This window comes from Palaemon carinicauda, chromosome 38 (assembly GCF_036898095.1).
Source record: "Palaemon carinicauda isolate YSFRI2023 chromosome 38, ASM3689809v2, whole genome shotgun sequence".
NCBI lineage: Eukaryota > Metazoa > Arthropoda > Malacostraca > Decapoda > Palaemonidae > Palaemon > Palaemon carinicauda.
This window is the reverse complement of record NC_090762.1, coordinates 22,694,751-22,707,603: the sequence shown is the minus strand read 5'-3', so window position 1 is coordinate 22,707,603 and position 12,853 is coordinate 22,694,751. Positions and strand designations below refer to the sequence as shown.

Sequence of the window (12,853 nt, the reverse complement as noted above, 5' to 3'; positions counted from 1 at the left end):
AACAGTTATATGAATATTACTTCGGAGAATAACAATAGTTAGACAGTTAAGTATACAAACTATCTCACTCCCCTTCTTATTTATGAGACAATATACGAATAAATCGGGAATATCAATAAAATAAATTTACTAAATAATACAAGAATGAAATAACATAAAATAAATAATTTCTATTTAACAGGTTGCGTTTATCAAGACGAGTATTATTGCCATAAGCAATTCTGATCGTCTTCTAACTCATTCTCGCTGTTAGAACATTCATCCCAGAATTCCTCCTCTTCCGATTCATAGGATCTTTTACTGGGATCTACCTGCAAACGACTTGGGGGATGGCGCTCCCGAGTAGACCGACGTATTCCTCCTGAACTACTTCCAATCCCTGAGTCTATTCTGATGACTTCTTCATCTGAAAGATCAGCCAATGCAGTTTCCCAAGAATAATTGCTTACAGGGGCCTTCTCCAGTTCGTCAAAATGTCTTATCTTTACTTCGTCTGTTATTGTCTCTGCTGGGGTTAACTTATACGTCCAGCCACCACGAAGTATTTCTATAACTCTATATTTCTTTGAAAGATATGGTGCAAGTTTACCACCTCCACAACGGCGTCTCTCAGCTGTCGATAACTTCAATCGAACCAAATCTCCAACTTTGAAAGCTTTGCCGTAAGACTTCCGCTGGTTATTCCTAATCTGTTGTGCCATTGCAGTCTTGTTCCGTGCGACCTTAATAATTTTCTCAATTTTATCTACTTTCTCTCTCACAAATCTTTCTGCGATTGCTGCATTACCCAAAGAGCCCGGTTGATAATCCTCATCTTTGGAAGTTTCCTTTTTTAGAATCTCCTCTGGACGTCGAGCCGGAGTCCCATAGACGAGCTCATGTGGAGTAAATGTAGTCGTAGTATTTACAGCTGTATTGTGAGAGAACTGTACCCTGGGTATCATTTCAGGCCAAAGATCCATATTATTGTGACACATGCAACGAACGTTGTCTAATAATTGATTTTGACGTTCTACCTGGGCCTGACTTCTTGGATGGTAAGGAGAACCAAAGTCCTGCTTAATTCCAAACATGTTACACATTGCCTTGAAGATATCAGCCGTAAAATGTGATCCTCTGTCCGACATTATGACACGGGGCACCCCAAACATGCAAATCCATCTTTCAACTAGAGTATCCACTGCTGTTTTTGCTGAACAATCCTCAAGAGGTACCAAAACAACATAGCGAGTCAAAATGTCTTGCATTTGAAGGATATAACGATATGGATGTGAGGATGAAATGGGAAACGGACCCATAAAATCAACTTGCACCTGTTCATTCATGTATCCCGGGAGCTCGCGGTTCTGAAAAGGGGCCTTCCCTGGATGCTTCGATCTTTTGTTACTCCCACATGCTTCACATTTACTGACATGTGCATGGACATCTGCCTTCATGCGAGGCCACCAGAAACTCTTCCGAGCTCTTTCCCATGTTCGATCATGACCCATGTGACCACTCATTGGACTGTCATGAATCATTTGAAGTGCATAGAGTCTCATATCTTTAGGTATCACAGGTAACCACTCTTCTTTCACGCCATAGGGATGTTCTTGTGAGCGTCTTCCTTTATAATTTATATAACACAGAATTCCATTTTTAGTAATACCCAAACGGTTACCATATTTGGCAAGCTCATTCTCCTCTGACACACACCCCGGTGAACTCGTATTTTTCATAAAGTTCACTACTTCCCTGATCCCTTCATCGCAATGCTGTTTTTCTAACATTTCATTGGGATCTACAAATACTGTGGCCCACTGCTGAGAAGATCCTACTGTTATACTTGCAATATGCGATACCAGATTTCCATCAGCACCAACTCTCGACAGATAATCAGCCATGGACATCACAGCACTGCGACCACTTTTATGAATTGGATTTATGTCAAACTGCTGAATTGTTTCAATCCATCTCCCTCGACGCCCTCTCTCTTCTCTAATATCCAGGGTGTTTAGCCATCTTAATGCCTGATGGTCCGTTATCAGATCAAACGGTGCAGAGGAGAGGTACATCCGAAATCTCTTTATCGCCAGGATAACCGCCAGTAATTCCTTTTCTGTCGTTGAATACCTCTGCTCGGATTTGGAGAATGTATGGTGGTAAAAGGCAATTGGTAACAGTTCCTTGGATGGTGACTTGTTGGCTAACATTGCTCCTGCTCCAACATCACTTGCATCAGTAATCAAAACAAACTGTTTACTATAGTCAGGAAGATGGAGTGCCACAGCATTTGCTACCTGGTTTTTAAGCCTCTCAAAAGCCTCAACCATCTCGACCGACCACTGCAATTTCTGGTGTGGGTTTTTTTCCAAAGCCTCATACAGGGGCTTAGCAGTCTGTGACATCCCTGGAATCCATTTTTGCACATAAGAAAATGCCCCAATGGCCTGACGCAACTGCCTGACAGTCAAAGGCCTAGGAAGATCCCTCAGTTGATGAACTCTTTGCTCACTAATGCGAAGCATGCCATCACCAACCACAGAACCCAGATACTCCACTTCACGAACCCCAAATTTACACTTATTCGGGGCCAGCGCAAGCCCAGCATCACGAATCCTGCTCAACACATTTCTGAGCCTTGCTATGTGTTCTTTCCATGTTGAACCCCAGACCAGTATATCGTCGAGATAACACAATGCATCCGTATAGTTGCAATCACTGAGTATTGTAGCCATCATCCGTTGAAACGTATAACCTGCCCCTTTCAGACCAAAAGGAGTTCTACCATGCCATTCAAACTGCCCCCATGGGACTACAAAGGCTGAGACCTCACAATCCTCCCTCCGAAGAGGCATCTGATGGTATCCAGACTTTGCATCAAGCACTGAAAAGTATTTTGCCTGACCAAGTCTATCAAGAAGATCCTCGACGACAGGAATTGGATGCAATGTTGCTGGCTGGGACACGCTATTTACTCCCCTATAATCAATAGCCAACCGAAGGCTTCCATCAGCTCGACGAGCGCAAACAATAGGAGCTGCCCAAGGGCTACATGATTTCTTTATTACGCCCATATCCTGAAGTTTGCTTAGCTCCTTCTTGACTTCTGCCTCCAAAGCAGGTGACAACCGCCGCGGTCTATTTGCTATTGGTGCTGAATCTGGGTTAACTCTGATTGTGTGTTCCACCCCTATCTGTACCAGCGGCAGTGGGCCTCCATTATAGAAAACATTCTTGAACTCATGAAGTACCTTGTCCATTTCCTCTTTCTGCTCAAAAGTAAGAGACTCTCCAAGGATGAAATTTCCTCTTTTCCCCTCAATTGAACTTGAAAGGCTATGGTTGCCATCGTATCCTACCACACTGGGCTCTAGTTCCCCGATCTCCTCTCCACTCTGCACAGTTTCGCTTTTATCCGATACATTTGCAACTCTCACATACATTTTCTTCTTGATTGAACCTTGGATGCAGCAATGAGGGGGGGCAACCGGAGAACCCTCAGGGCGTCGGGGACACAACAGATACTGCTCATCTGGAACCATCCCATCAGTTGAACAGCATATAAATAATTCTGTCCTAGGAGGTATCACAACTGCATTCTCAGCTCTGACAATGAGCTTCACCACTCCATCAGAGCATGATTTATGTGATTGTGTCCTTTCCCCAGTATTCAAGGGCATGATAATTTTATTGAATCCACTCGCAACCTCCCTTTTGTCAAATCTAGAGTGACTGTGCCAAGTTTTATCCACAAGTCCATCCCAAGTATCACTCTAGTAACAAGTTTAGATACCACAACGAACCTATGTTGTCTCACTATGGTTTTGCCTAACTTTACATCCATCAGAATTTCTCCCTCAATTTGAAGTTCTTCACTGCTCGCTCCGCAAGCTGTAATATTACTTGAGCTGACAAGAGATTTCTGAGCATCACTCAAGATATCCTCAGAAACTAAGGAATAATCACTTCCGGTGTCCACCAAAGCATTATACTTAGTTTTCATCATCTCCACAGTAACGTAATTTGTAATATTTTTCAATATCCGAGTTGCTGTTTGGCTGGAGAGCACATGCCGATATCTCATTTGACCCTTCACCCTTGGCTGTACCAAAGCCACAGTGCGTTGGAAAGCGGAAGTAGAATTAAATTTTACAGACTGCTCCAAGCTCCCGTGTGGAGCAGTCCTCACTGAAAATTTCTTCCTTGAACCTGGGGAGGGTACCAAGCAGGATTTTCATCTCTCCTTCGTGCACATGCTTTCCATCCACCCGCATGTGTCATTTTACAATAATAACACTTAAATTTACGAGAAGTATAGGATTCCCTCTTCTTGCTGCCCCATGATCCAGCATTAGCATTTCCTCGTACAGTTGCAACCTCCATAGTTTCCGGTGTGTCCTCCATCAAACAGACATTGGACGTACCCTCAATTTGATTCACATGGACACTGGGATTCCTAGGTCCTGTAGCTTTAGTTGCTTGCTTAGTAGACAACGCTGCCAATGCAATTTTTACCACCTCATCATACGACTTGGCAGTGTCCTCTGACTCCATCCACTTCTCTCTAATCAATTGGGATCGAACATCTGCATCGTGCAACCCCGAGAGAAATCGCCATACAACACGCTTCCGTACAATATCAGTTGGTTCTTTAGCAAATGCTTGACCTGCCAACAGTTGCAGACGAGTCATATAATCACTCAGACTCTCCCCCTGCAACTGTATAGATTCCTCAAACCTCAGAATCCTTACTTCAATTGCATCCGCCGTGAGAATCCGCTGCGCAAGTCTGTCCATAATTGCAACATCGTCCTTACCCCACTCAGAGTCCTGTAACGACTGTTGCTCAACATAGTTGGCTGTTGGTCCCCTAAATTGTAATCTCAGCATGAGGGCCCTATACCCTGCGTCGCGCCAAGACGGTACTCCTCGTAGTAAGTTTGCTTGCTTGACTAACGAGAAATGCGATGAAAAGGACTGCCAAGACATTGGAGACACATCATCACCAAAAGACACACTCAGCATAATCTCCTTTGCAACAGCGTTATGTTCGGTAGGCGTGGATTCTGACATGCTGCCACCAGTCATGGTTTGACAAACACAGTGGTTCCTTTCAGTATTTATTATCCAAAACTCACGGTACAAGATACAGTTCAGTACTGAATACTGAGAATAGTATATACAGGAAGTAAACAATGATTATGGTAGTTAACAGCAATAGCAGTTAAGAACTATTACAGCAATAATTAGCTTAACAGTTATATGAATATTACTTCGGAGAATAACAATAGTTAGACAGTTAAGTATACAAACTATCTCACCGTCTAAGGGAAGGGTCGGCCATTTAAAGGTGAAAGAGAGTTCATACTCTCTTCGTCACCATAATTAATCAAATTAATTCCAAAAGCTAACTAAGCTAATATAGAAGTTTCCAGTATAGCGAATAGCTGCAAATTTTAGAGAAATACTTCACCAAACCGTGAACAATACTCCAAAATCATATGCGTATCCAAGAACGTCTTGCCGGAAGCACGACAGAGGAAAAAGTGAGGTGGCGTCAACAACAAGTACTGTAGTACCTGGCCACAGGTGGCGCTTGTGAGTACACCCCCTTCTAGTATAGTGATAGCTGGCGTATCCCTCCCGTAGAATTCTGTCGGGCAACGGAGTTGACAGCTACATGATTATCGGGTAAGTTTAATATTGAAAAAGTTTTGTTACGACCAAATTAAAGAAACATTATGGGTCTGGTGCTAACAGCTTTGTTATCACTTGTTCTCACTTTGTTCATGGTCGGTACAAGTGGGGTGGATATGGAATGAAATATTTGTATTTTCCTAGCAATAAAATCTTGATTCCTTTAATTAGCAAATTACTTCAGTGCAAGGTGGAATTGGTCATTGATATTGGATAACAAGCAGTTATCCGATCAGTGAGGGAGCAGGGCAAAGCCCCACCCGCCTTCCAGTCAGTTGACTATACTGTTTTACCACTTCAACCCAGTACTTAGAGAGGTGGTTTGAGGAGGGAAGTTACATTAAAGACTCAAGCTTGTAAGGCAAGGAAAAATGACATATTACTTTTAAAATTTGGTATTTGTACTTACATGAACATACAAACCCTTGTCTTTTAAATAGGGATATTCACTGCTTAGTGGGTTGGAAGTCCCCCTTATATCAAATTGGAAGATTCTTTAAATGTCTCTGGAAGTAAATCATGCTTGGTCAGAGGAGAGCAAAGTGAAACCAAGACCAACCCCCTATCTGTTTATCATAGGGATGATACTGTACATCTGAAAGGACCTGGGGTGTACTAGAAGTACAATACTGTACCAAAATCAAAGCCACCCTTTTCTCCTCAAGAGATGTTGGCAAATTTGTATACTTAGCATAAGAGTAATGGGTTAGTAAGGTACTAGATTCATCATTCCCCAGCTTGCATGGGGATGGGGAGATGTAATTCTCTGGTTCAAAGAACGGAGCTATGAAGTTCAACTTGACGGCATCTAGTCCAACCCAGCTTGTAACGCTTTGACCGCTGATCCCCAAGAAAGAGGCAGAAGAGTTAAATAAGACAAGCCAGTTATACAGTACTTACTTTCAATCCCGACAAGTCAAAACCAAACCGTAGACAAAATGCAATTCTGTTCTTGTAATGAGCTGGGCTTGCTATACAGTAGACTGAGCAGCCACCACAGGTAAAAGCATAAAAGTGTCAAGGGACTTGTGGTTATAATCTCTTGGGTAAAAGGCTGTGATAATGGTCTGTATCTTCCTGACCCCTACCTTCAAAATTTAGACTACTGACAAGTTCCTCTTGAATAAGAGAGATGGGGCAATACCACTGACTTTATGAACTCTAACCATGACCAGAGCTTTGGCACTCTAATCAGCCAAGCCATAGGCCCTCCTGATTGTCTCGCAAAGCCAGAAAGTTATTATGTTTCTTGACACCTCTTTCTTGGACCTGCCAGTGCTCACGAAGATTCTCCTACTCTTAAGCCCAAGATGGGTCCTCTTTAGATAGCACAGCAGTGACCTTATGGGATATAAGAGCATCTTATCTTCATCACCACCCTATACCACCTAGAGGAAAGGGATGGCAATGGACTCAAACATAAGGTGCCACAAACTGGCACAAAATTAAGAGACCTCTTTCCATTTACTAGAGTGGGTAACTAAGTAAGTGACCGTACAACTCTCTCCATCTGTTCACGAACACTAAAGCTAGCAAGAAGAAAGTGGCTACTTTCCTCTTGGTAAGGATAGAAGAGTCTTTAGCTGGTAAGCAGCTTTTCTAAAAGAACACTCCAAAATCAAACCATTGTTTTCTAGTCTTGAGTAGTGTCACAGCCTCTATACCATGGTCTTCCACCATCTTGGGTAGAGTTCTCTTGCTTAAGGGTAATCTTGAGTACACAATTCTTTCTTAATTCTCTTCATCTTGGGATTTTTACAAGTTTTTATAGTTTATAAATGAAAGACCTATTTTAATCTTGAAGTTCTAAAATCATTTAATATTAATTGTTCATTACTTTGCTTATAGTTTATTCATTTACTCATTTCCTTTCCTCATTGGGCTATATATCTCTGTTGGATCCCTTGGGCTTATAGAATTCTGCTTTTCCAACTAATGTTGTAGCTTAGCTAATAATAATAATAATAATAATAATAATAATAATAATAATAATAATAATAATAATAATAATAATAATGATGATGATGATAATAACAGAGACCCTCCGACGAGAAATACCCATTCTACGACACCAATTGCAGAATAAGGCCCACTTACCCTGGTAGACATCTGTCGCAGACCTCCAGAGATACCCAGACATCTCCTATGCAGTGCCTCACAAAAATATTTAAGCTCGGAGATGTTGGATAGTCTTCACGCGTGAATGGTGGTACCTCTGCTGGTGCGGCTGATAGAGAAGAGTAGACCAGTGGGGTAGTTCTCAAAGGATCTCAACCAGAAGAGCAAGCAGACTGGGTTACCACATAGCATGTGAGAATCTGGGATCCACCAGGGTCATACTGATTCCTGGCAGAGCCAACACTGTTGATTACTAGCTGAATCAGACTAAACGGGAGAAAGGTGTAGATGTTCAGATGGTTGACCAGGGGTGTTGGACAACCCATCTTCGAACACAACCCAAAGATCTGGGATGGGAAAGCAGAAGAGGGGGAACTTCCCATTCAGCCAAGTAGCAAACAGGTTGATCACTTAAGAGCATTACAGGGCAAGCAGCCTTTCCGCTACGAGAGGATGTAGGGACCACTCCACTCCTACAACTTGCCCATGACGACTGTGTGTGTCTGCTAGAATATTCCTCCTGCCAAAAATGTATCTTGCTGACAATTGCAAAGCGTTAAGCACCACCCAGATGTGCATCTGCTTCATCAACTAGGTCGTCCCCACCCATCCTTTAATGCATCTGAGAACAGATGCAGATCTGGAGGTGAGAAGTTGAGTGGGACTCCCCTAGTGAGGGTGTTCTCGTAGAGCCACTAGGCAAGATCGCTCCAGACCGCCCGTGACACAGGCATAGGAAGGAATGGGGTCCCTGTTAGCTACCCAGTGATCCTCCAGACCTCTAAAGGGATCTCTGGTGGAGATGTTCAAGATGACCAAGCTTTTCCAACAAGGACAGATGTCCAAGAAGACATTGGCATTGCCTAGCTGGGACAACCGTTTTGGACAGGATCAGCCATGCAACCTCTCTGAGCTTGCTGATTCAATCGTCTATGGGTACTTACAAGATGTCTGGCGAGCCAATTACAACGTCCACCCTTTCCTCAGAAAGTTCATATCTCTTACTTCATATCCATTACAAGAGCAAACAGCCAGCAAAAAGAAAAAGTTTGGTTAAGGTACAATAGTATGTCCGTAGTTGTTGCGGCCAAAAATTAAAGTGAAGATCTTATGACAGGTGTATGAGTGGGGAGGACCTCCTTGCACACCACCTGTTGTTAACTAGTGTACCTCAGTAACGAATTCAACAGCTATTTCAGCTAGTACAGAAAACATCTCCCTATCTAATGGACGAAAGGCTTATACATGCATAGGAACTTGTGTCCAACTATGCAAAGGTTTAAGTTATGTATATGCTAGTCTTGAATTAAGTCAGAAAATCAATGATAGCCTCCAAATGTAAATCAGGACAATTAACATAAGTATCAATACTGTACACAGAAATAATAACATAATAGAAAAACGGAGTACTAATAATATTACTGTGCATCTTTTAAAGGCCTTTATGCAACATTAGTACATATTATACGTGACTGCATGCATACCAGGACTTGAATTTAAGCCATAAATAAAAAATTGACCATACCCTGCTTGATAACACTCAGTTACTAATACTTGAAGAGCTTTTAAAACAATAAAAAAAGAAGTGATGAACTTAGTGGAACTGACACTTTGAGGACAAACCAGTATTCCAAGATGTGCAAATATGATTCTCCTACATTTTTGTTTACAATTATTTTGACTTTAGTCTATTAGAACTGGCCAGTCTTAAGAGAAAGAGGTCCCCCTCCACAACTGAAAATAAGAAGTATAACTCTGTAAAAATGTGTTAATATTGGCTGACAACAGCAGAATATGAGGTTCAAATAGTTAATATGAAGAGATACTGTAGGCTATAGAAGCTTTTGTAGTTGCTTGGGATGGACCGAGTAAGTTATCAAATTATGGGTATATATCTATAATAGCACAACATTTTTAACTAGAAAAGCACCCAGAGTGTGCAGACCTCCGCCATGGCAGCTTATTACTTGAAATAAGCCTGTGTTTCCCAGAATCAATTTAGACCGTAGGCATATTTGAAGTTGGTGACAACCATGTGCAAACTTGGGTTTAAGGTTAGGGTTAATTCAGTTGACCTTTTACTCTACCTTGACCTATGACCCAAAACTTTCAAAACTGAATCACATCTCAGCATAACAATTAATCCTTAAAAGTTTCACTGCTCTATGAGAAAAATTGTGGCCAGGAAGTTGTTCCCAAACAGACATCGTTTTATTATATATCCAAGAAAATAATTCATAGAAGAAAATATTTGGGAGCCTTTGTATATCAGCGGCCAGTTCCTCCCATTTGGATTAAAATTTGACATTGGCTAACCTACATTTTCCCCCCTAACCTAACCTCCAAGCCGTGTCCTTACCTGCTTACCTACCGGGGGGGGGGGGGGGGGGGGGGGGGGGCTAACGCCCCCTGGCGACCCCCCTTTCACTGCCATATTCTAAGTTAGCCGTAATCATACGTACAGGTGGCCGCTATCATACATATGCACCAAGATTTGTTTGACATTATATACCGTTTTCCCTGTGTTTTCCCCAACCAAAACCCGGGGTTCCCCCTTGGGGTTCCCCATTACCGGCAGATATAGATGTACATGTACTGTGCTGTATATATATTTCATTAGGTATGTATTTGGGGTAAAAATATATGTCATTTTCTAAGGAAATGGGCATTTTCCTAAAGGAAAAAGTTGTCTTTTGGTAGAAAAGTTTTCACCGTCCGTAACTATAATAAAACCTGAAAACGCAGGATTTAAAGTTTGTATAAAATTGAATAATCATAAATGTTTATATAGGTTTGCTAACTCATTACCAGTGCATTGAGCCCTAACATTATACCTATCCTAACCAATGATAGGGAAATGTAATTAATCAACAATGACTATCACGTGTACAAATCAACATACAAAACTGTTTTTACACATCAAAACTTCTAAAATTCCACACGAGTAAAGTTATACTCGTAACGTACCAAAATATGGGTTCCCACAAAACTGGGGTTGGCAGTGGCCTTCTTGATAACTTGTACTTGGACGCCAATATAAATGTTAAAATTACTCAATTACTCTCTGAAAATATAAAATGGAAGCATTTGTGGTTTGTTGGGACAAACTGAAAAAGCTCATTTTACAAACAGACACAAGAAAAACCACCTAATCGAAGGTTTTCCACCTAACCTAACCCTAACCTAAGGTTCCCCACCTAACCTAACTAGAAGCCATATCCTTATATACTTACTCACCGGGAGATACGTCACAACCCCCCCCCCCCCCCCCCCCCCCGAAACTGCCTTAAAGTTAACCTTACCTAACCCCAACCTAGGGTAACCTACCATAACCTAACCGGTTTCATTGTATATTATTCCATGGTAATGTAACCTAGGAAAAAAACTACTGTTTCTTATAGAAAAAATTACGCTCTCTTCGAAAATGACACTCGTTCCCGTCGCAAATTAATAGTTTCAGAAATAAATATACATCTATATCCTCCAATAATGGGGGACCCCCAGTGGGAACTCGGGGTTTTGGGTGGGGAAAACATACTGGGGAATCGATATATAAACGTAAAACAACCCTTTTCTACTCTATACATTACCTTCTTGAAATTATAATAACTGGAGGAAAATACAAAACAGTATATCTGAATAAACTTTGGAGGTGCCGTCGCAAAGATTGTGTCATGAAAAAATACAGTAACCAGTGCTGCCAACGTCCGATGTAGATCAAATGTTATTTTGTGACCTGTCATACTACTAGGCTAGGTTAGGTGGGTTTGTTAGGTTCTGTGCCCTTTTTGTACATTTTATATATTGAGTAAAACTTATATGGAGAAATTATTTAATATATGGAAATATCTATCATTACTATCTTTAGTAATGTCAACGTGCCGTTGGTAACTCTGTGTACCATGCGTCAACGTTGGTAACACTGTGTATTATTGGTAACGTTGCTAATGTTATCGTTCGTTCGTAAGAGAAGTGACACCGTGCATCTTAAAGTTATCCGAATTGGTTGATCTGTTTGTTTCCGATTGAAATGAACATCAAATTCGCTTAATTCACGTTATTTACTATAGGAAAACAATTATATATCGGTTCCCCAGTATGTTTTCCCCACCCAAAACCCCGAGTTCCCACTCGGGGTCCCCCTATCGTAGGATATAGATGTATATATATTTCTGAAACTATTCATTTGCGACGGAAACGAGTGTCATTTTTGAAGAGATCGTAATTTTTTCTGTAAGAAACAGTAGTTTTTCCCCTAAGTTACATTACCATGGAATAATATATAAAATTACCACCTAACCTAAGGTTCCTCACCTAACCTAACCAAAAGTTCCCCACCTAACCTAATCTAGGAACCATATCCTTACATACTTGCTCACTGGAGGCAATGTCCCCCAGGGAACCCCTTTAGAAGGGTGTACTCTTAGCTTACCATGTCCCAACGAACTACGATCACCCCTATGAAATAAATACGAGTTCAGCTAGTCAAAAGAGTAAATTGGCCAATATAGCCTATAATGCAACGATAAATAAACTTGTATATAATAGACTTCCTACCGGGTAGGGCTAACCTAACCAGAAACCGTTTAATAACTTTCTATCCTGTTTTCTTGGATATTTCTTCTTTAGTAATACTCACGCAACAAAATTGCTGGTTAAATAATAGAAAATTGCTTATGTGTCGTAACTATTTTGATGAATATTCTTAACGTTTTCTGTTACACAAGTTAAAACTTGGAGTCGTCAGAACGTCTACACAATTCGGCTGTCTATCTGTATTTTCAAGTCTGTGGAACTGTTCGTTACGTAACTTACGTTGATTACCATTATTATTATTATTATTATTATTATTATTATTAATTGCTGAGTTACAACCCTACTTGAAAAAGCAGGATGTTAGAAGCCGGCGGGCCCAAAAAGGAAAATAGCCCCATGAGGAAAGGAAACAAGGAAAAATGAAATACTTTAAGAAGAGTAACAACATTAAAATAAATATTTCCTGTTTAAACTATAAAAACTTTAACAAAACAAGAGGAAGAGAAATTCGAATTTAGCA

General features: G+C 41.0%; 1 protein-coding gene across 1 annotated transcript in view; it reads right to left on the bottom strand.

Moving 5' to 3' along the window:
- The window catches only part of LOC137630463 (succinate dehydrogenase assembly factor 3, mitochondrial-like), a 60,078-nt gene extending 47,506 nt beyond the window's left edge, over positions 1 to 12,572 (bottom strand). Inside the window, exon 1 of the mRNA XM_068361940.1 lies at positions 12,437 to 12,572. The gene's annotated coding sequence lies outside the window, so the exon portion shown is untranslated. The remainder of the gene's footprint in view (positions 1 to 12,436) is intronic.
- Positions 12,573 to 12,853: the final 281 nt, after the last annotated feature.